We start from the raw sequence: 25,673 nt of genomic DNA on the forward strand, positions 1-25,673 counted from the left end.
AAGGGACATTTCAGAATGGTCATTTTTAAGTAAAAATTCATACTCAAACATGGAGCCAAACAGCAAATTCCACCAAGTATTTTCTTCTTCTTCTGAGTAATTTTATTGTTAGTAATAGCAAACATGCACACAACGTTCAACATGTACTAGGCGGCTGCACTGGCTTTATATATATTTAACACTCACAACCACCCTATGGCATAAGAACTATTTTAATAAAGAAAAAGCACACTGAGAAACAGGAAGTTTAAATAATTTGCCCAATGTCACACAGCTAGGAAGCAGCAGAGCCAGGACTGGAACTCCAGTGGTGCAGCTTCTGGATGCATTCTTAACCACTGTATCATATGCCTAGGTATTGTGAAAGATGAAAACAGATATAACTGCGTGTAATAACAGCAACCATTAATGGGCCTTCTACCAAGTACTGGGCACTGGGCCAGGCATGTTATAGACTCATTTAATCTTGTCAGCAAACCCAGAGGGCATGCATTAGCTGCTTGATGAGGAAACTAAGGCTCAAAGAGATCAAATGACTCCCCAATGTTATAAGACAAAGAAGTAGTTGAGTTGCGATTCCAACCTATGTCTGCCTCACTTGGAAGCCCATTCGCCTTCCACTAAATATCACTCACTACGATGCAAATGTTTCCTATATCATCAATTTTTAAAAGTCTTTTAGTTTAAATGTCTTTACAGCTTATGAATTTGTACCTTTCTAAACTGCAAAAATTATGTTGTGGGTATAGAGCAGTGTTATAACTCCCAAATATCCTACAGACACCCACAGAGAACATCCGAACTATTCACTATGAAACTAGCTATTAAGAGCAGAAAAGTTCCCCTCTGAGTGGACTTCACACAATACAACACTTTCTTGAGAACTTCTGTCTAAACTGAACCTTTGTAAATAAACTCATGGTCTTAATGTATACTGTGAAGAGTCCTTTACAAGTCACTTGAGCCTCACAACCACCCACAATACGAAGTCCTACAAAGGACTTTTTCAAACCATGTTCTATAATCTCTTCCAGTCCGTAGCTCCAACTTAATCTCATGTTATGATAAATTTCCAGAACACTCATCAGCACTGATTAGTCACTATCATTATCTAAAGCTTGGGTTTATCTTTCCTCTATGAAATCAAATACAAGTGATAAAATGTTTCATTTCCTAAGGTAACTTCTCCATCTTAATACCCCCTAAAGTTACTGGATTAAAAAAAAAAATTATAAGCATTATATAAGAAGACTTTAAGATTTCTGTAAGCATTTAAATGATATCCCATTTCCATATATACATACTTCATTAAGATCCAATTAAACAGATGAATAAAGAACAAGTCTATACTTTTTAGGGGGAAGTAAGAAATAAGTAGACATCTATAGGACATTACAGGAGAATGCTCATGTGTAATGCTAAATTAAAAAGCAGGAATCAAAACTGTTTATACATTATGATTTCAATGTTATAAACATTGTGAGAGGCAGTATAATTTAGTTACTAATAGGGCAGGCTCTGGAGCCAGGGCTGCCTGGGTTTTAATCAAGATGCTACCAGTTATTGATTTTGTCATCATCAGCAAGTTGCTTAACTCCTTTATACCTCGGTTTCCCCATTTGTCAAGTGGAAATAAAAGTACCTTCCTTATAGTGGTATCAAAAGAACTGCGTTAGTGTATAATACATACAACAACCACCAAAAAAAACCCACCTAGAACAGGGCCTGACACATAGTGAGAATATAATATTAGCTCTTACAGTTTGCTATTATATATTCATAAAGCATGCACAGAAATAAAATACTGGAAGGAAATATATCAAAGTTTTAGCCACTCAACTATAAACTTTAAGGTAGCAAGAACCTTGCCACCTTGTCCACTACATTTTACCCAGCACCCAGCACATTTCTTAGAAGCCTGCAGGTGTTTGATAAGGATTGATGATGCAAAAGAAGAGCTAGATGAAGTACTGGGTTTGAGGGTGGTGGTGGTGTTCTTAGCATTTCCTATATTTTCTAAATTCTTGGCAATATACATTTTTAATAATCAAAAACATATTAAAAAGAATGCAGATTTATTCTGATTTAAATTAAAGATTGAAATGTTCTCCTGCAAAGCACCTCAGAAACAAATCAAGCCCTTAAGAAACCTGTATACTTAGGGCTAATCATAACATACTATAGTTCAAATTCATCCTTGCTAGAAGAATGCTAGTCAGTATTCCTATTGAATCTTATTTTGCAGTTTGAAGTCTTCCATTTCAGCCTTTTTCTTTTTCTTTTTCTCTTTCTATCCTAGTTGTGGGAACTCTGCTGGACACTGGCTATGATTCTGCTTTATCTCATATTGGAAGTATCTACACTCCCACTGGTTTGCAAAGACTTTCATTTCTAAAAAATAATTCTCATGGGAAGTCCTGGCTGATTTGGCTATTGAAGCAGCATTCAGAGCAGCATTTTAACTTTCTTTCATGTGTGTACAAAGAGAGCCCAGGGCAAGCCCAGTCCTGTCCACGGATGAGCCCAGCTGAGCAGGACGAGCCCAGCTGAGCACTATGTGGAACTGACCTAAGTTCTTTCCCATTCTTTAACCCTAATAAAACAAGGGCTTCCCTCACACCAAGTCTCCATTGTCCAATCTCATCTTTCCTGTTTACCACAGCCTTTCTACTCCCCAGTGCCTTCAAAATTCCTACTCAACGACTTTCAAATTCTGGACCGTACTGAACAGAGTAGGTGGAAGTCAGGCTGGGCTGATGGGACATTTCTAGTTTAGGCAGTGGTCCCCACATCTATTTACTCTCTGCCAACTGGCCGCTGACAAGGACCACAGTATATAGAAGCTCATAATGCTCCAGCTTCTGATATTTTCTTATTCACAGAAATTAGATCTGTAAAGAATACAAGAATTGTTTGTGGTGACTACTATGAGGGTTAAGGCATAAATTGCCTCCTTAATGTTTTCTACTTTTTGCCATCTTTTTCTTATCATCAATCGTACCTACAATTTGTTGAGTTTTTATCATGTAGGAAGTAAATGACACACATTAGTTTGTTTATCAAAACAACCTCATGAGATAGGTCCTATTATTATCCCCACTTTACAGCCACAATAACTAAGGTGTAGGGAGGTTTTGTAACTTGGCCAAGGTCACTCAGAAAGAGTCAGAGCCAGAGCCAGAGATTTGAACCAAGGTGTATTTTACTCAAGTTAAAAATGCTTATACCAATGCAAGCCTAATTTCAACCAACACCAGGGATCCTGTTAAAATGTGGATTTTGGGTCAGGACGTATAAGGGGAGCCTGAGAGTGTGCAATTCTATCAAGCTCTGGCTCTTTATGCACACTATGCAGAGCAGCACTGCACACCATGTTTTCACTCTTCATTCTCTCATGCAACCCTATTTACTTAGGTCAGCTCTTCACCGTCCCTCACAGTTCAAGCACTGTTGGTCTCAGCTGGTCTACATTCAGGCCTTCAACACGGGGCAAATGCTTGTCCCAACCTCGGTCAGGGTACCAAGGTCAAGTCCAGAACACAAAGACGTGTTATAGGACTAGTATTAATTTCATCTCTAAATTAACTAAATTAAAAACTGACCCCTATTAAGGTCAGCAAAAAACCTAATCATTTACAGCAGGGTTTCTCAGCCTCAGCACTACTGACATTTTGGGCTTGACCAAGTCTTTGTTGTGTGTGTAGGCGGGTGGGCATTGTAGGATGTTTAGCAACATCTGTGGTCTCAACCCACTAGATGCCAGAACGAAACCCATTCCCCAATTGTGACAACACAAATTATCTCTAGATACTGCCAAAAGTCTCAGGGAGGCAGGGCACAAAAGGCAAAATTATCCCTGTTTGAGAACCTCTGATACTGAGGGAAAAACTCATCACTTTTCTCTCCTAAGCCCTGGGAAGGGTAAAAATATTCAGCCAAATTTATTTTATGTGGTAACAATTACCGATTTCATAGTTTACCAGTAACAAACTTCTCAAGTATTATCTTTTGTTCATATTAAAAGGAGCAGAGCTACATATTGGTTTAGTAATTTACAAAAGGAGCTCATTAAAATACTTATTTGCTCTAAATTTGGCCTGGCTGAATCAGTCTGTGTGAGCTATTTTCAATACCAAAAGGTCCAGAATTGGGGCAATCTATAGCTTCATAATCAGCCCTCTCTTTTGTGTGCATGGTTGGGAGGGAGGGCTGCCTTGTGAGACATGTACTGATGTACACAGGATGAGTGGTCGGTGAGAATACTAAAATTAAAATGTTGGACAACTATTCTCTGAGAACTTGGTTCTAATAATAAATATGTGCATTATTTTAACTTCGAGCATTTCTAAGCCAATCATACCTGTATTTACTGAGTCTTGTATACATACACACCAAGCAATGTGCTAGGCTCTAAGAAAGGCCTCTCTGATGTTTCGAATATTCTCCAGAACCACCCTGGGGATCAGGCTTCTGTCCTTAATTTGTATGAAGCTGAGAGAGTGTTTTCACACAGGTCAACACACAAATGCAGGACTGAGGGCAGTAGAGCCTACACCAGCCACTGCTCTGCTTCCCAGGCCAGCTGTTTCAGTGCCTCTTTGTGAACACATACACCTTTTGGGTTCCAGTTCCTTGGTGCAAAATGTGAGAAATTATATTCAATCTCTGACCACCCCAACTGTGGAGACCACAGGCCCCGTCAGACATATTTCTCAAGTCTGCAAAGCCACAAAACCAAAGGACTGTGATAGCACATGAGTCTAGGATTAGAATTTACTATTCCAACATCTCCTGTAATGGCAGGATGTAGAATGCTTAAGTTAAATTATGTAGACTTTCAGAAACAACAGCCCTCGATCGGCTATATGAATTTTAAAACCAGTCATAGTTCAGAGGCCCTAAGAGACAACTGGCTCTGTTTAAATCACTACTGTGGCATCCCAGTGGAGTCATAAATATGATCTACACTGGTGTGTCAATGTGTTAGATGCCAAATTATTCTCCAACAATTCTGTGCTGCTGCATTCTTTTTCTTCTCTGCACATAAATGTGCAGGGAAGAATGTGACATTGCTTCGTTATTACAAGAAGAATCAATGCTACAATAGAGCAGGAAAAAAAAAAGGCAGATAGTCTCATATTTGCCTAGTGTCTATCTTCATAAAATGTGGAATCCAGGACTCCTTTTTTAACATTTTCACAAAACACTAATATTAAGATTTCCTCCTTTTATAGATCACATTAAGTGCTCCTGAAAGAAAATGAAGAGATAGACCCTTAGTCTCCAGTATTCTGGTTTTTTCTATTATCGCCCGATAAAGCATTTCATAACCCCATTCATCTTGAAAATCCTGAACTCCCATGCCAAAAGAAAGAAATTTTTAAAATTCCAGTTCATCTGAAACCTCTGTTTAACAACATGAATAGATTTTTGGAATAAGAATTGAAACTGAAAATTGAACTCTGGAGAAAAGTTAACAACAATAGGGATAAACATCTGCAGCATCTGTTGTTACCAAAAGCTGAAGAAAATTTCCTAAAAAAAACAAACAGGAAAATGACTGTATTGTTTTTAAATTTTTTTTTTTTGGTGCTGGGGCCAGGGAATGAACCCAGGATGACCTTGTATATGGGAAGCTGGCACTCAACCACTGAGGTTCATTGGCTCTCCCCAAGTTGGTTTTTTCATTTGTTTGTTGTTTGTTTGTTTTTAGGAGGTACCAGGAATCAAACCCGGAACCTTGAATGTGGGAAGTAGGTGCTCAACCACTTGAGCTACATCCACTCCCCTGATCATGTAGATTTAAGAAATGAATAGGAAGTCCTCTATGACTGCTGTCAAACTATTAATAAAGTATGAACAACCTATCTCTACTACAATAGAATGTAAATGCCAGGAGGACAGAGATTTCTGTGTTCACTGCTGTACTCCAGGGTCTACGACAGTACCTGGGAACTAGAGATGCACAATGAATATTCACTGAATGAATGAATTCATCTACCCAAGATTGCTCTAAATCCTCTACTGACTTCTTTGGGTAACTTGTAAAAAACAAGCAAAAGAGTATCCCATATTTTCTACACTGGTATTATATAACAGCCTAATAGGAAAACAAAAAATTACATTCATTTGGTAAAAAGAATATATAAGTTCTTGCCACATGCAAAGCAGGTTGCTAGAAGTGCATATATGAAAAATAGTCCCTCAAATCTCAACGTATATACACACGACCAGTTAATTTTTGACCAGTGTACTCAATAAGAATAGTCTCTTGAACAAATGGTGCTGAGAAAACTCGATAGCCACATGCAAAAAATATGAAGGTAGACTCCTATGTCACCTTACATAAAAAAGTTAACTCAAAATGGATTAAAGACCTAAATAAAGGAGCTAAAACTATAAAACTCTTATAAGAAAGCACAGGAGAATATTTTCAGGCCCTTGTATCAGGCAATGGATTCTTAAACTTTACATCAAAAGCATGATCGACAAAAGAAAAAATACACAAATAGGACTTAATCAAAATTAAAACCTTTTGTACAAAAGACATTGACCTTATTTTCCTCTTTCCATTTCTTTTCTTTCACTTTTTTCCCCCCTCTACTTTTTCTTCCTTTCTTTCTTCCTTTCCCTGATTTGTCTTTCTTATCTTGTCACTTATCTGGACTTTTATTTTTTTCCTGTTTCTTTTCTTCACCTTTTTAAAATTTTTACTCCTATTTACTACTTTCCCTCTCATTTCTTTTTTCTTTTTTTTGTTCTTTTTCTTCCTTTTCAAAAATTTTTTTCTCTTCTTTCTTTCCTTTTTTGTGGATCTAATTTTTTTCCTGTTGAACAGGGGCAACTATAAGGATACAGAATAAGTGGAACCAAGTGATAAAGAGGACTCCTAAGACAAAACCAAACAAAAATAAAACCACAGACTAGAAAGAGAAACTAACAAACTGAATAAGATAAACAGATGTCTGTAGAGGAGCAAAAAACTACAAACCATATTAGGAAATGGAAGTCACGGTCCAGTCTAATGAACAAACTAAAAAGCAGGAGGAGACAACTAACCAAGGATATCCAAACAAATATTCTTAATCAACCCAATGAAATGAAGGAAGAGATAAAAGATATCAAGATGACACTAAGGGAACATACAGAAGAAATTGTAAATGTACATAAAAAGATAATAGATCTTATAGTGACGAAAGACACAATGCAAGAAATTAAAAATATACTAGAAACACATTAACAGCATATTTGAACAGAAAGAGGAAAGAATTAGTGGTACTGAGGATGGGACATCAGAAATCACACAGATGGTAGAACAGGTAGACAATAAAATGGAAACAGTTCAGCAGGGATTCAGGGAATTGAATGACAACACAAAATGTACAAGTAGACACATTATGGGCCTCCCAGAGGGAGAAGAGAAGGTAAAGAGGGCAGAAGGACTGTTTGAGGAAATAATGGACAAAAACTTCCTAACTCTTATGAGGGACATGGGTACACATGTCCAAGAAGCATAGTGTACTCCAAGCATAATAAATCCTAGCAGACCTAACCTAAGACACATACTTATCAGACTGTCAAAAGCTCAAGACAGGGAAACTGATGTGGCTCAAGCAGCTGGGCTCCTGTTGACCATATAGGAGGTCCAGGGTTCGATGCCCAGGGCCTCCTGGTGAAGGCAAGCTGACCCACATAGGAATGCTGCCCCACTCAGGAGTGCTGGCCGATGTGGAGAGCTGGTGCAGCAAGATGACACAAGAGACAGAGAGGAGAGACAATAAGAGACATAGCAGAACAGGGAGCTGTGGTGGTGCAAAAGAATGATCGCCTCTCTCCCACTCCAGAATGTCCTAGGATTGGCTCCTGGAGCCGCCTAATGAGAATATAAGCAGACGCAGAAGAACACACAGCAAATGGACAGAGAGAAGACAATGGAGGGGGAGAGGAGGGAGAAAAATAAATAAATCCTTTAAAAATTTAAAAAAGAAATGCTCAAGACAAAGACAGATTCCTGAAATCAGCAAGGGAAAAGAGATCCATCATATGTAAGGAAAGCTTGATAACATTAAGTGCTGATTTCTCATCTGAAATTATGAAGTGAGAAGGCACTGGTACGACAAAGTTAAGGTACTGAAAGAATATAAATGCCAGTCAAAAATTCTGTATCCAGCAAAATTTTTATTCAAAAATGAGGGAGAGGTCAAAATATTCACAGATTGAGAGAATTTGTCAACAAGAGCCCTGCCCTTCAAGAAATACTAAAAGTACCTTTGCCGGTTGAAAGTAAAAAACAGGAGAGAGGGAGCTGGAGGAGAGTGTAGAAAGGAAGATTACTGGTAAGAGTAGCTATAAGGATAAAAAGACAATAAAAATGAAACATGACATGTTTAAGCTTAAAGAAAAATTGGCTAAAGTAAGCACTGCCATTACAGTAATAACACTGATGTTAATGGATTAAACACTCCAATTAAAAGACACAGATTGACAGAATGGATAGGGAAATAGAGCCCATCTATATGCTGCTTAAAAGAAATTCACCTTAGACCAGGGACACAAAAAGCTTGCAAGTTAATGGTTAGAAAATGACTTTACACACAAACAGTAACCAAACAAGGGCAGGAATAGCTACGCTAATATTGGACAAAATAGACTTTAAATGCAACACTGTTGTAAAAGATAAAGAAGGCCATTATATATTAATAAAAGGGGTACTCTACCTAAAAAAAAGATCATAAATATTTATGCACCTAACCAAGGAGGCCCAAAATACTTGAGGAAAATATTGGCAATACTAAGGGGAGAAACAGACACCTCTATAATTATAGTAGAGGACTTCAATACACCATTATCACCATTAGAACATCCTGACAGAAGCTCAATAAACAAAGAGAGACTTTGAATAATATATTAGAGGAACTAGACCTAATGGACTTACACAGATCTCTATATCCAAAAGCAGCAGGATATATATTCTTGAGTGTTCATGGATTATTCTCCATGCTAGGTCACAGAATAAGTCTCAATGAATTTAAAAAGACTGAAATTATACAAAGCACTTTTTTTTTACCACAATGTAATGAAGCTGGAAATCAATAGAAGGACAGGGAACTGGAAAGGCCTAAATGTATGGAAGTTTAGTAACACACTTTTAAACAATCAGTGGGTCAAGGAGGAAATTGCCAGGGAAATCAATAACAACCTAAAAGTGAATGAAAATGTGAACAAAACATATCAAAATTTATGGGATGCAGCTAAATCAGTACTGAGAGAGAAATTTATAACCCTAAATGCCTACATTACAAAAGAAGACTTAAAATCAAAGACCTAACTGCAAATCAGAAAGAACTAGAAAAAGAACAACAAACTAATCCCAAAGCAAACAAAAGGAAGGAAATAATGAAAAATGAAATGAAACTGAGAATTAAAAAAACACTGGAAAGAATTAACAAAACTCAAAGCTGGCTCTTTGAGAAGACTGATAAAATTGAAAAACTCTTAGCTAGACTAACAAAGAAAAAGAGAGAAGATGCAAATAAATAAAATCAGAAATGAGAGGAAGGATATGCCTGACCCCACAGAAAGAGAATCGTAAGAGGTTACTTTGAAAAATTGTGTGCGAAACAAGATGGACAATTTAGATGAAATGGATTAATTTCTACAAACAGCAACCTACACTAATGAAAAAAGAACTCAACAGACTAATCACAAGTAATGAGACTGAATCAGTCATGAAAAACCTCACAACCAAGAAAAACCTAGAACCCGATGGCTTCATAGGCGAATTCTACTAATACCAATCCTGCTCAAATGCTTCCAAAAAACTGAGGAAGAGGGAATATTACTTAACCCATTCTATGATGCCAACATTACCCTAATACCAAAGCCACATAAGACACTACAAGAAAAGAAAACTACAGACCAATCTCTAATGAACTTGGATGCAAAAATCCTCAACAAAATACTTGTTAACCAAATCCAACAACATATCAGCTGAATTATATACCGTGATCACGTGGGTTTTATCCCAGGTATGCAAGGATGGTCCAACATAAGAAAATCAGTTAATGTAATATACCACATTAACAGATCCAAGGGAAAAAAATCACATGATCATCTTTATTGATGCAGAAAAGGCATTCAACAAAATACAGCATCCTTTTTTGGTAAAAACACATCAAACGACTGGAATAGAAGAAAACTTCCTCAACATGATAAAGGGCATATATGAAAACCCACAGCTAATATTGTACTCAACAGTGAAAGGCTAAAGGCTTTCCCTCTAAGATCTAGAAAAAGACAAGGATGCCCACTGCCACCACTCTTATTTAACATTGTATTAGAAGTACTTGCTTGAGCACTTAGGTAAGAAAAAGAAATAAAGACATCCAAACTGGAAAGGAAGAAGAAAAGATTTTCACTATGTGCAGAAGGCATGATACTATATAGAAAGAATCCTGAAAAATCTACAACAAAACTTCTAGAACTGATAAACGAGTTCAGTAAAATGGTAGGATATAAGATCAACATGCAAAAATCAATAGTATTTTTGTATACTAATAGTGAGCAATCTGAGGAGAAAATCAAGAAAAAAATGCATTTACAATAGCAAAAAGAATAAAATATCTAGGAATAAAATTAACTAAATGTAAAGGATTTGTACACAGAAAACTATACAACATTGATAAAGGAAATCAGAGAAGACCTAAATAAATGGAATATTCCATGTTCATAGACTGGAAGGCTAAATATCATTAAGATGTTTATCCTACCAAATTGATTTACAGATTCAATGCAAGCTCAATAAAAGTTCCAGAAGCATTTTTTACTGAACTGGAAAAGCCAATTTTCAAATTTATTTGGAAGGTTAAGGGGCACTGAATAGCCAACAACATCTTGAAAAAGAAAAACAAAATTGGAGGAATCATACTACCTGACTTTAGAGCATACTACAAAGCTATAGTGGTCAGAACTGCATGGCATTGGCACAAAGACAGACAAACTGACCAATGATACCCAGAGTTCAAATAAAGACCTGCACATATTCAGTCAACTAATAGTCAACAAGACCACCAAGCCCACTCACCTGGAACAGAAGAGTCTCTTCAACAAATGGTGATTGGAGAACTGGATATCCATATCCAAAAGCATGAAAGAGGATCACCATCTTATACCCTATACAAAAATTAACTCAAGATGGATCAAAGACCTGACTATAAGCACCAAGACCATAAGGCTCCTAGAAGATAATGTAGGGAAGCATATACAAGATCTGATAGTATGAAATAGTTTCATAAACATTACACCTGAAGTGCAAGCAACAAAAGTAAAATTAGATAAATGGGACTTCCTCAAATTAAAAACTTTGGCACTTCAAAGGAGTTTGTTAAGAAAGTGTAAAGGTAGTCTACTCAATAGGAGAAAATATTTGGGAATCTCTTATCTGATAAGGTCCTAGTATTCTTCATATAAGAAGAAACCTTATATCTCAAAAAATAAACACAAACAACCTATTTTAAAAATAGACAAGAAATTTGAATAGATATTTTTCCAAAGAAGAAATACAAATGGCTTAAAAGCACATGTAAAGATGTTCAACATCACTAGCTATTAGGGAAATGCAAATCAAAACAATAATGAGATATCATCTTAACACCTATTAGACCAGCTGCTATTAAACAACAACAACAACAATAGAAACCTATAAGTGTTAAAGAGGAAGTGGAGGAATAGGAACATTCATCTACTGCTGGTGGGAATGTAGAATGGTGTAGCCATTGTGGAGGATGGGTTTGGCAATTCCTCAGGAAGCTAAGTATAGAACTGCCACATGATCAAGCAATCCCATTATTAGGAACATACTCAGAAAAACTGAAAGCAAGAACGTGAACTAATATATGTAAAAAATATGCAATATTACTCACAACTGTCCAAAGTTGGAAGTAACCCAAGTATCCTTTAAGAGATGAATGGAAAAACAAAATATGGTATATACATGCAATGGAATATTACTTAGCTGTTGTGGGCAAGCCGCCGACGCCCTGTTAGACGTAGGAAAACCTCTAACTATAAGGCCTTTGGGGTTCCACCCGAAAGATGGCGCCAGGGCATGTCCCTCGGAAATCTGCCTTCCCCCCGCAACTAGAGCGCATGAACCAATCAGCCTCGCTAAATTAGCATAGCCAGTAAGCTGCTTGCACGCTGCTTCACGGTCTATAAAAGCTACTACACTTCCTCAATAAATCAGAACTGTGCCATCAGCCTGCGTCTCCAGAGCAGTTACTGTGTGTTGTCTTGCTCTGTTCGGCCTTACCTCTTCGGGAGCAGAGCCGCTGGACGGCACCGCAACAAGCTGTAAAAAGGAATGTAGTATTGACACATTCAACAACAGGGATGAATCTCAAAGACATAGGAGTTATCTCAGTTGGTGGATACCCACACAGTAATAAACAAAATATTAAATTCCTATCCTGGGAAGTCCTGCTACATTTTCCAGTAGAGCGGCAAGAATCTCTAGAGTACACAGGCAATGCCTAAAAAAAGAAAACAGACCAATACACCATGCCCCGGATATTAATGCTTGTACTTAAGTACCTTACCCTTAAACTTAGCATAATAATGTCTATTGCTTAAGAGTTACTTCCTGAAAACGTTCTTGTGATTCAAATATGGACTCTCTCTAAATCAAATTCAGAAGATAAAAAACTCTCTACCCCCTTGCCGTCCATACTGGATATGACTCCCAGGGAGAAGCCTCCCTGGCACTGAGGGATTATTACCATGCAACAACGAGCAATGCATCTGAAAAAAGACCTTGACCAAAGGGGTCTCTTCATGGTTAAGAGATTTCAAAGTGCGTCGGGAGGTCGTTCCAGAGGTTACACTTATGCACATCTCAGGAGGATCTCAGTGACTGCAAGAGTAAACAAAGCCCCTAACAGTGGTGCTCCCAAGCACTCTAGAGACATCTGGACACTAAAGGCAAAGCACACAACCCCATGAAATCAGCACCTCGTTAGTGGCCTTATTTTGGGGAATATATGACAACCTATTTCCCCAACGTACCAGAGTTAGACTTATTTATAATTTCCCTACATGTGATTCTTCTACCTCTTTTATTTGAATCTATAATTATCACTAAACATATTAGATATATGTCCCAGAGACTTAAGTCTTCAGTCTGTTCGTATGCTGGTTGAGCCCTGAATCTCAGCAGAGCTGTGGCCAATACCTCCTCTCCAGCTCCTTGGATTTGCCCAGGACAATTAACAAAATGATGATGATGAACAACCTTCATGCCAAAAAGCAAAGAGTATCTATAAACGCAAGCAAGACAGCTCCTTTCATCTGCCCCATAAAATCTAAGCCCCCTCTTAATCTGAAGCAGAGCCGGCATCACCATCCCCAAATCCTCAAGAATGAGGAATGAACAGGACTGTGGGGGGAAATCATCAGCACTCACAGGAACAGAGAAACATGGAAAGGGACCTGAGAAGACGACTGAGCTCAATCTCCTCCCTCTATCTACAAATGAGAAAACTGAGTCCTAAAGAGGCACAAAGTCACACTTTTGGGCACTTACTATGTGGCAGGCAATGTGCACACAAGTGTTTTATCCTCACGATCACCCAGTGAGCTAGGGATCATTTTTTATCCCTAATGGGATACAGGGCTAACTGCTGGGGCCATGACTAGAACCCTGCCCTCAGAAGGTCGCATTCACAATGCCTCAGGGCAATGGGACTGAAAGGAAAAAGGGAAAGAAGAAGTCACCTTGTAATCCCAGCTCTGCCATGTACTAACCAGGAAATAAGCAAGCTCCTTGACTTCTCTGTGCCTCTGTTTCCTCACCCCTAAATCACACACAACAATGACCACCACCCCTCAGTTCCTTGGTGGGACTAAGTGAATAATCCTTGAAAGCACTTAATGGATTTTTTTTAAAGTGAGAGGGAGCAAATAGGGCTCAAGCAGTTGAGCACCCACCTCCCACATGGGAGGTCTTGGGTTCAGTTCCCAGTGCTTCCTAAAGAACAACGAGCAAAACAACAAGTAAAAACAACTGGCAGAAACAACGGGCAGATGAGGCAACCATCTTGGGGCAGAGGGGGTGGGGACAGACCATCCACCACTTAACATTTACACTGTCAATTCTCTGTGACTAGAGCTGCTGGTCAATCCTACTTTGAAATTCAACAGCCCTGAAGAGGAGAGGCTGCCATGGGCCTCTGGGAAGAGGAGACCTTTGAGAACAGCTGCTCCCATCTCTCCACTTTCCCGGGGGTAGGATACAGGCCTAAGGAGGGGAAGGATTTACCAAAGGGCACGGATTCAGTTCCAAAGCTACTGTCTCCTGATCAGTGCCCCATCCTAGTTTTCACTCACTCAACACATTCCACAGGCACCCATGCACCAAGGAGAACTAAAGCCCCCTGCCTTTATTTCAAGACAGAGACTTGGGAGGCAGCAGCAATGCTCCTACGCACTGTCACCAGCGGCCTGGCAACTTCAGGATGCTGGGTATAAAAGCACAGGTGAAGTGGAGCAGGGCCACCAGGTGGAAGAAACCAGCCCCCAAGAAGGACATGTTTCTCACATTTCCATGCCCACATCTTTGATCTCACAATACTTAAGGAGAGTTTGGACCTCAGTGTGGGCTTAGAAGACAAGATGCCTGACCTCCCCCTCCAAACAAACATGGGGCCACGGTAGACAGGTTCAGTCTATGGCAGCGGTTCTCAGGATCACCCAGGAGCTTGTTTAGAAAAGCAAAATCTTGGCCCCACCTAGACCAACCGTATCAGAAACTCCAGGGTGGGGCCCAGCAACCTGAGCTTAAGCAATGGGGAATTGGAATGTACACTAAAATCTGAGAACCCCTGGTCCCAGGCATTCAGCATATTTTCCTCCATTTACTGCAGGTACTACATTTACCCTAATTGGTGGCTTCACATTATGTGACACTAGTGAACAGGGTTGCCTTTAAAATAAATTATTTCAAATTAATTAAGCATCCATATTATGGGTACCTGACCATTAAGTAAAGTTTAGAAATGTAAATCTACCTTGCTTTTTGAACACTAGCCAAATCTTGTTTTTATCATTGACAAAGGCAATTGTTTGAAACAAAATTAATACCATTTTCTCAAGAAATACCTTCAGAAGCAACCCCGCCCTGCTGGCCCAGATCAACTACCCACACTGTTACAGTAATACTAAATTTCCTTCCAGAAAAAAGTTCCAGATCTGAACATAGAGGCATAGACCAATGAGTCACCCAACTACCACAAAGAGAAAATATATTACTAGAAGCTAAAAGCATGATTTCTCAATGCATGTTACTGAATCATCTGCAGAGCAGCAGCTTGTATGTTTACAGGAGACTGAGCGAGCCTCCTCCTCAGCCCTTGCCTCAGACAACGAGGATACTCCCACAGCCATAGCCATACACTGCTGAGAATGGCATGCTCAGGATCTCGAGGCCCTTCTGCTTGAGTTTCTACTGAGAGAGGTGAGAAGAATGCTGGAGAGGAAACCAACATCCTCACCCATCCAATCTCCCCTGACCATAGCACAAGGGTTGTTATCAGGGTCAAAATGAGACCTACAAAGGCTATGTGGCTGCATTATGGAGTGGCAACTTTCAAACGATCTGGTGAAGCTCTGTGGGTTCTAAAAGCCCAGGAAGGGGACCTGGGGAATGATGGGAATGGAACAAATATAGTTCTGAACTAACACCTCGACCCACCCCATTTCAGAGATGCAGGTCTGATTTAATCTGTTTTATAGGACTTCTGTAAGCTTTCCTTGGCAAAAAAGAGTTCAGTCAGCAGCTAAGAGACAGGCTTCATTATCATCAAAAGGAATAGGATGGACTTGAATTGAGTCTTTTTTTTTTTAGATTAAAAAAAAAGAGAGATTTATTTATTTATTTACTTCTCTCCCCTCCCCGCCCTCCACCCCGGTTGTCTGTTCTCTGTGTCTATTTGCTGTGTCTTCTTTGTCCACTTCTGTTGTTGTCAGTGGCATGGGAAGCTGTGTTTCTTTTTGTTGTGTCATCTTGTTGTGTCAGCTCTCCATATGTGCTGTGCCATCCATTCTTGGGCAGGCTGCACTTTCTTTTGTGCTGGGCAGCTCTCCTTATGGGGCGCCCTCCTTGTGCATGGGGCTCCCCTACGTGGGGGAGAGCCCTGTGTGGCACAACACTCCTTGCGTGCATCAGCACTGCACATGGGCCAGCTCCACACAGGTCAAGGAGGCCCAGGGTTTGAACCGCGGACCTCCCATGTGGTAGACGGACGCCCTAACCACTGAGCCAAGTCCGCCACCTTGAATTGAGTCTTGATGGATTGGCATATTCAGATTTGGGGGAGGGGGAGAGGAAAACCTCGAGGAGGGGCACCCAAAGAAGGATCTGCTTGAGCAAAGGGACCAACTATTCTTATTCAGAGCCATTCTTCCTTCTGAAGTCACAGCACTTGTCATCTATGTCATTAATGTGGCAACTGACCCATGCTGCCTGTGGCATCTTTCTTATTTTTGTATTTTAAGTTAGGCCTGGGATGGGACTTAAAAGTGGCCTGGTTCACCTGGTCTACAATTGTTTCCACTCTCTCACCCAGCCTGCTTCCTTGTGAATACAGGACAACATGTACCTAACCCTAGGAAACAGGGTTAAAATGCTATTTCCAACCTGATTGCTCCAGTGCACCAACTGGACAGACACCAAACATGTGCTTCCATGTCCCCAGATTATCATGGAGTGGAATGGCAGTATCTGATTTATAAACCCAAATCCCAATTAAAATCGCTCAAACATGCACATAAGATGATGAAGGGAAAAAAAGGACAACTACCCACAGTCTTAAGACATGAGAAAAACACAGCCTTTCAAATAGCTCAGGGGAAAAAAAGCATCAAGGCTCTGTGAAAGAACCAAGAATTAAGATAGTTTCTGCCACACAGACATTTTTAATTTAGATGGGTAGGTTTAATTTGTTTATTTAATGTACTTAATATTCATTAAGGTTGGGAGGGGAAAGGACCATTATATTCTGATAAAGTTACAACCCAACATTCATTAAGATTTATCCCACAAAGCAGCACTGCAACAATAAAAGACATAATAAAAACAGCCAGGCACCTTCCCTCTGCAGCTACAGCTCTCCACTGGAACCCTGAACTCAGCTACATCAAACCCAGCATTTCTCCATCCTCATTTCTCCCTCGGTATTTGCTATTTGTCCCACTAACTTCACTATATGTTCTTTTATCCATCATTAAATACATACTAACCCAATACCCAGAACATGCACTGTGCACTCAGGGTATGGGCACATTAATAACTGTGCATCTACTTCATTATGATGTAAGCAGGGACTGTATCTTGTACGCAAAGTTTGAACTTTCTTCAAAACGATCTTAGTGTATCCTGATGACATGATGGTAAAGACTATGTTATGGAGAGAACCATCTTGAGAGGCAGGAGGAATAAATAGCTCCTGTGGCCGCCTAGGCCTGAAAGATGGAAGCATGGATAGAGAGGCAGTGGTGAAAAGAAAGAAAGGGGTGAGTAGAGACGCAATGTGAGGAGAGAGAACACAAGAAGAGGAGTCGAGGAGCCTCCTCACAGCCTTGGATCTTGACCAACTGGTAAAATGCTGCAAAAATGGCAGTATTGATTTTCAAAAAGTGGAACTTATTTCTTCCCCCTGTGGCCTGGAAAGGGTGTTTAGGTATGTTGACTGGCTTTTTTTTTTTTCCTAATAAAAGCAGTATTTTAATTGATTGCAGAGAAACTTGAAATACTTAAAAATAAGAAGCAGGGGAAAAAAAGTTACCTATAATCCCACCTCCCAAAGATAAATTCTCTTAATATTTTCATTTATTTTCCTCTAGTCATTTCTTGCATATTCACTGTACATATAAATGTAACTTCTGTTCTACCTTCTGGTTTGTCCTTAGCATTGTATCTGCTGCATCTCCTCGTCTGCTGCCCTCTTAAAACACCACCACGAGGTACAGAGCCTGAAGTGCCCGAGACGCCCACGTGGGAGCAAGGTGCAGGGAACAGGATTGTGACCAGTTCTCTGAGAAAGGCAACAGGGCAGGCAGTACATGCACACTGAGGACTCACCTCCAGGGAGAGGGCATTTGAAGCTCTTCAGGTAGAAACAATTTAAAATGAGCAGGGTCAGGAAGCACATTTGGCCCAATGGATAGGGCGTCCACCTACTACATGAGAGGTCCAAGGTTCAAACCCAGGGCCTCCTGACCGATGCAATGAGCTGGCCCATGTGCAGTGCTGATGCACCCAAGGAGTGCTGTGCCACGCAGGGATGTCCCCTGTGTAGGGCAGCCCCACGCACAAGGAGAGCTGCCCAGAGCAAAAAAAAAAAAATTGAGCAGGGTCACATCACAGCCCTACAATTCCCAAGGAGGAGCTGGTGAGACATTTAGTAGGAATGGACTGGAGAGGGGAAGACAGTGGGAGGAAAGTGGGAATGGGAAGCAGGGGTCATGAGAAGATACTCAGGAAGAGGAGCCTAAGAAAGCAATGTGCGACCAAGGGGAAAAAAATCAGAAGGTCCCGAAGGCATCTCACACTTTCAAAATGTCCATGTGATTATCAGAGGCAGCCAGGCAACCTTGTCGGAGTTTTTCTTTGCACAACAGTCCCAAAAGGAGAGCTCTGTGATTTAGTGGCTGACGAGATTAACTGCTAAAGCTCCAGTTACAAACTTTACTGCCCTCCACCCTCCCTGCAGCCTTTCACCGGTCTGTGACTAAAAAAAATCTAACCCCACCCATCCCTTTACACAATGCTTATCTGGGTATGATCTAAGGTTGAAATCCATGAAAGGAAGCCCATGGCTTGAAAGTTAGCAAATACTTTTGTGCTTTACAGGGGAGAAGGGATGGGGAAGTCCACACTATGAAACAACAAGTTTAAAATAGTGAACCCAATTCTTACCCCAACGCAACACAATGCTCACTGGGTTACATGTGGAAATGTGACCTTTCCACCTGGAAAACCCCGAGCCTCATTGCTTTCCTTATAAGGGCCCATATCCTGGAAAAATCAATTTGGGGAGCAGCATTCCTTTTAGATATCCATGACTGGTAGGCAGTTAGGAAACCTGGGTTTTAGCTGTGGGATTCTGGATTCTCATGTAGAAAATGGAAACAAACTGTATGACCACTGAGACTGCTTCCATCCCTTAATAGTCGGTACCCTCATATTCGTTTAAAATCCCAGTATATTTCAAACACAAATGTAATCTGTGTTATGAATTAAAGTGGACACATCAGGGAAACGGACTTTGGCCCAGTGGTTAGGGCGTCCGTCTACCATATGGGAGGTCCGCGGTTCAAACCCCGGGCCTCCTTGACCCGTGTGGAAGTGGCCATGCGCAGTGCTGATGCGCGCAAGGAGTGCCGTGCCACGCAAGGGTGTCCCCCGCGTGGGGGAGCCCCACGCGCAAGGAGTGTGCCCTTGAGGAAAGCCGCCCAGCGTGAAAAGAAAGTGCAGCCTGCCCAGGAATGGCGCCGCCCACACTTCCCGTGCCGCTGACGACAACAGTAGCGGACAAAGAAACAAGACGCAGCAAATAGACACCAAGAACAGACAACCAGGGGAGGGGGGGAAATTAAATAAATAAATAAATCTTTAAAAAAAAAAAAAAAAAAAAAAAGTGGACACATCAAGCTTTAACGCTCTCTGAAAATTCTTCGTGCTAAGCAAATTTTTAAATATACCACCACAGCGTGCCCAAACAAACTCATTAAAGAAGTTACATTTCCTTTCGGACATCTCCAGTGACTATAATTGAATATGGCAAGTCCCGGCACACTGAATTTCCAGCCAGGGTTATTCCCAATTGAGAACGGTTACAGAGGACCATTTAGATAGTCATGCACCGGATCTAAAAAGGAGGGAGAAGAAATTGACAGCTTTGATTGCATAACGTAATTAGGTAGAGGACTACGTATTTGTTACTCCAAAGCAGGGGTCCTCTTCTAAACACTGGGGCCCAACACAGAAAACCAAGTACTATCACTCAGCCACTTCAAAGCTGTGCCTTAAATTCTGAGGAGAAAATGGCTTTTCCTGAGCGTGTTAACTGTGTGCTTAGATGATCAGTTTCTACCTCACAGACCTCAGCAGCCTCAGGTTCCAGAGAGCTGCTCTGTGTTTTGCCTGCGCTGACATTAAAGAGTGAAATATCTATGACTAATTTTTTTTTTTTTTGGTCTTTTGTCTCTCCCCATCACGAATGTTTTGAAGAGGACGCCTTGCCTGCGCATTGTCAGCATGCGTGGCCTCTGAATTTGGGGTATGGGACTGTTAGAGGCCGGGCCTATCTCCATAGGAGCATCCTGGGGGAAGCAAGAACATCAAACAGCCCCCTAAGGAACCAGGTTTCCTTTGACTGAGACTTCAGGAGACCGTGTACACTCTGTCAGGAAGATGAAGCACCTGTGCAAAGCACAAGCAAATTGCCCAAAGGGCCCAGAGATTCTTTTCGGCAACCTGACTGCCTACCAATTAATGCTGCAGGGTCCCTGAGTGTCCAAGGACATCCTCTCAGTTATTCATTAAAGTCCAGTGCTGTTCAAAGTGGAGGTGGTGGGGGCGGGATTAAAGAATGGCTGCCATTTGTGGAAGGGCGTGAGAAGGTAGCTCACTTTCTTTTTATTTCCTTCAAACCCTATCAGGAATAAATAGACTCCTTGTGCTCCTTCTTATTTAACAATTATTAACAGCTCCCATTAATTAAGTGCTTCCTCATTGCCCCAACATCCTTAACTCTGTGCAGTGGGTTCTATTCCCAGGCCCAAGTTACAGCACAGGACGTGGAGGCACAGAGAAGTTAAGCAACGGTCCTTGGTCAAACAGCTCAAATGTGGAGGAACCAGGATTTAAGCTCAGGCCAGTCTGGTTTAAATATCCATTCTCTTAACCAGAACATAACACCACATATGCAGTCAATCGTGCCCTTCTGAAATTACACTGACTCTTTCCCCCTCAAGTGGCCAGAAGCCACTGGAATAAATGTTCATTACAATGAATATTAACTAGTAGGGAGTTTCACTTTATTTTGTCTCATGACATACCAAGAAAACAACTATAGGCTAGAATGAGGCAAAGGAAAAAAGCTCCCAGGGCCCATTTTTCAAATTCCAGCAGCTCAGAAAAGGTAGTATGCAAGGAAAGAGTTTTGATGTAAATGAGGATCTGAGAGTCCAGGATATCCTTCCAGAGGTCACACTAATTAACATTCCCAAGCTCTGTCCTCTGCCACATGGTCTCCCTAGGTCAAATGGTATATTTGAAGGGCTTGCAGTTTTGCCTTATTTAGGCCCAAATTCTCATTCATTATATATTCATTTAATACATATTCTCAATCACAGAACGAGACAGTGACTGCTATTTCCCCATTTTACAAAGGAAGAAACTCAGGTAGCGTAGCAGACCCAGAGGTGGGAAGCAGGCATGGCACCCAGCAAGCCAGACCCACAGACTCCAGGGTCCTAACCAGGCTGCCCTGCGATGCCAGCACCGGGTGCCCACCCGGACTCGATTCCCAAATGCAATGAGCAGGGACCTGTGAGCACAATGGTCCTCCATCCTCCATTGTCTCATCTGTAAAACCAGGCACTGGATTAAAAATCCAATTCCTTCTAAAAGAAAAAGCTCCAAATAATCTACTCTATTAACAATATCAAATAGAACTTATTGAGCTCCACTGACGCAGGGTATAACAGCAGCAGTTAAGTGAACAAAAGAGCTTTCCCCCCCACCATCCAAAATTCTATAGTCTCAGACAAAAATCAATACAGACACACACGTCAAAGATGGTAGACAGAGCTGTACCATTTCTGAAAGATTGAAGGAGCAAAAGGATGATAATGGAGCCATTTCTGACCTATGGTGGGTAAGGTGATTACAGATCTCAACCAAGGAGCTGTGAGAGGCTGAGGTGGTGGACTAGAGTTTACTTCAATAGTGGGTGACCGAGGAAGGCACAAGGCAAGAAGCTTTCTGCTGGGAGGCATCCAGGCAGCCCTGACCTAGGTCATCATATCACTAAAAATAATCACCAGAAACAATAAAACATTGTATTCGGGAACCTTAAAAAGACTTCAACCGTGGGGTTTAAACTCTAACAAACTGTTAATTTAGTCATAGAGCATACTGAATTGGAATAATCTATCACAATTCAAGAAAGTTTTTTCCCAAATGTACGGGAAGAGTAAATCAGAACTTTCAGATAAAGAACAAAAGGTTTCATGGGCTTTTATATTTTTAATGTGGCTGACTTTTTAAAAATCAATTTCTCAAACTATCCTCTGAAACACTAAACTCCTGAGCCATAACATATCAGAGAAACTGGAACCTCAAGGAGCATTAAACAACGATGTGCTTCCTGACCCTTGAGGACTCTTCCCCAGCGACAGGGTGGGGAGGGCAGAGGAGGCGGCCGGTGGGAACAAGGTATCTACCACAGGACAGCCCTCCAGCTGTTGCCAGGGCTCCAAGGAAACGGCACTGGCAGGAGGGCCCAGAACAAGAAAAACCCTCAAAATGAAGGTCATGTGTCTTTAACTTGCAGGCCTGATTTCTGCAAGTCAAGACTGTCACTCTCGACTCAAATTACTAGTCACTCCAAGTTTAGCAATTCCATAGAAAGGAAAACAACTGTTCAAATTATCAAGTGTACTTCAAGTCCACAAGAAAGAGAAGTGATTTTATAATCAGATCCATTTCTAATAACTTGCTAGTATTACAATCCATTATAGAAATGTTCCCATTTTATCTCCCTAAGATTAAAATACATTTCAAATTTTTCTTACTGTTAAAATATTGTCTCATCACAAAACTGAAAGAAGAAATCAAGAGAGAGGGGCAAGATGGCGGCTGAGTGAACATCCCTGTTAGGTTCTTCTGCAGGGAATCGGCTGGGCGGCGTTGGAGACTCTTTGGACCGGATTGTTTCGGGATTTTTGCTGGTCCGGAGGTGTCTGGACATCGATTTGGAGGGAAGGTAACAGAGAGGATTCGTCTGTGAAAGATCCACGGAGATCCCAGCTACCTGTAGAGGATTCCCTCCTTGGGTAGGCGGAAACGAGGCATCTAGCCCCGCTCGGTGGGGCTGAGCCAGGCCGGGCCGCAGCGGCGGACGCCCGGAGCCGGCGGCGGGCGGGGCCGGGCGGGGCCGAGCAGGGCCCAGCCGGGCCGCTGCGGCACACGGAGCCGGGCGGGGCCGGTGCAGGCCGCGGTGGGGCCGCTGTACCGAGCGGAGCCAGGCGGAGCCGGGTCAGGCCGCGGCGGGTACGGAGCCCGGCACGGAGCCGGGCGGGGCCGGTCCAGGCCGCAGTGGCGGGAGGTGAACGCAGGAGCCAGCTGGGCCGCTGTAGCGAGCGGAGCCGGGCGGAGCCAGGCCAGGCCGAGGCGGCGTAAGGAGCCGGGCAGAGCCGGTCCAAGCCTCCGCGGCGGGCGGAGCCGGGCCTGCGGAGGGGTTTCTGTTCTTTTTTTTTTTTTTTTTTTAAATTTATTTTACTTTATTTGATTTTATTTTTTTTTTGGAGCATCTGCAGTACTGGGGAGTTCGTGGGCCCTGGGCGGCCTATTGGGGGTTTGTGGGAAGGGAGGTGCTTGCAGACCCATTTGGGCAGACAGACGGGGGGTTTTAGGGCAAAGCGGGGGGGGAAGTTGTTGTTTTAGATAGTGTTGCAATTGTGACACGTGGGTACCTGTATCTCTCTTCTCCCTATCCGTTCCCCACCGTTTGCCCATCCTCTTTTTCTTTCTTCCTTTCTTCTTGCCTTTTTTCTTTATTATAATTAGTTTTGTTTTTTTTTTTCGGTTTTCTCTTTCCCTCTTGTCCCTCATCTTCCACTTATTTTTATTTTAATTCAAGTATACAATAGGTGCTACAGGGAACACCTCACATTTGCTGGGTTTTCCCATCCTCCACTGCCTCATTTCTGTGTGAACTGATTTAGGCTACCTACACTATCCCCCTTCCCCTGCATCTTGATATCCACTATCATCTACTGTCTCTCCTATATTCCACCCCCAACCTCCCGTTCTTTGATCCACAAAGTGTCTAACTCTTAATTTCTAATACCTTTGTTCTGTTTTCTGTCTATTATCCACTCTTGAAACTATTACCTCTCCTTTCTTTCTCCCTCTCTCATGAAAACAATAGCTTTGTAGTTCATACCATATTCCTCCCAAATTCAGTCATCTACTTCATAAAAGGTACTCTACCTACAGCTATAACTCTATACAATCTACATGAATCTAACCTCCATCCTTCCAGATCTCATATTCTTGCTTTGTTAACATACATCACCAATACAACTTTACACTTTTCCCTTGCTTACACAATTGCCTTTCCCCAACACTAATACTTTCCTCTAAAGTGAACTTAACCAACAACAAGTAACTAGAATAAGAAGAAAAATCTGACAAAGAGAAGATATAACACCTATGCAAAAATAACAACTAATTAACCTCCAAGAGCAGACAAAGAAGCTAAGGAACTGATTAAATTCGTCAAAATAAAGAGATGACCAGAAAGCAACAAAAATCTACAAACCAAACCAATAATCAGGAAAACATGGCTGAATCCAATCAACAAACCAATAATCACGAAGGGGAGCAAAACTTGGCACAAGCAATGAAAGATCTTAGAACATTTATCACCGACAAATTTGATGCAGTAATGAAAGAGGTTAACAACATGAAGATATCACTTGGAGGGGAAATTGCAGACATACGCAAAAACATAACAGATATGATGGGAATGAACACCACAGTTCAAGAAATCAAAAATGCACTTGCAGCAAATATCAGCAGACTAGAAGAGACAGAGCAGAGAATTAGTGATGTGGAAGACAGTACATCAGAAATCAAACAGATAGTAGAAGGGGTCAATAAGAAGATAGAAAAAATCCAATTAGGATTTAGGGACCTGAATGACAATGCAAAACGCTCAAACATACGTATTATAGGCATTCCAGAAGGTGAAGAGAAGGGAAAGGGGTCAGAAAGAGTGTTGCAGGAAATAATGGCTGAAAACTTCCCAAATATACTGAAAGAGACAGATGTACATATCCAAGAAGCACAGCGCACTCCACAAGTCATAAACCCCAACAGGCCCACCCCAAGACATATACTTGTCAAATTATCCAATGCTCAAGACAAAGAGAAAATCCTAAAAGCAGCAAGAGAAAAGAAAACCATCACATACAAGGGAAGCTCAATTAGATTAAGTGCTGATTTCTCTTCTGAAACCATGGAGGCAAGAAGACAGTGGTATGATATAGTCAAGGTACTAAAGGAAAGAAATTTCCAACCAAGAATACTTTATCCACCTAAACTAGCATTCAAATATGATGGAGAGTTCAAAATATTCGCAGACAAACAGAAACTGAAAGAGTATACCAACAAGAAACCTCCCCTTCAAGAAATTCTAAAGGGAGTGCTGCAGGAAGAAAGGAAAAAACAGGAAAGGCAAAGTTGGAGGAGAGTATAAGACCAACAACAACAACAAAAAAGACAAAAAAAAAAATACAAACAAAATATGACAAACACAAATACAATCAAAGTATGGCTAACACAAATAATTCCTTGATAGTAATAACACTGAATGTCAATGGATTAA

At 41.2% G+C, this 25,673-nt stretch overlaps 1 protein-coding gene across 16 annotated transcripts in view; it reads right to left on the bottom strand.

Moving 5' to 3' along the window:
* TBC1D1 (TBC1 domain family member 1) overlaps nucleotides 1–25,673 on the bottom strand; it is a 264,667-nt gene that overhangs the window by 53,173 nt on the left and 185,821 nt on the right. The window lies entirely within an intron of this gene.

The sequence above is a fragment of the Dasypus novemcinctus genome, chromosome 1 (genome assembly GCF_030445035.2).
Source record: "Dasypus novemcinctus isolate mDasNov1 chromosome 1, mDasNov1.1.hap2, whole genome shotgun sequence".
Classification (NCBI taxonomy): Eukaryota; Metazoa; Chordata; class Mammalia; order Cingulata; family Dasypodidae; genus Dasypus; species Dasypus novemcinctus.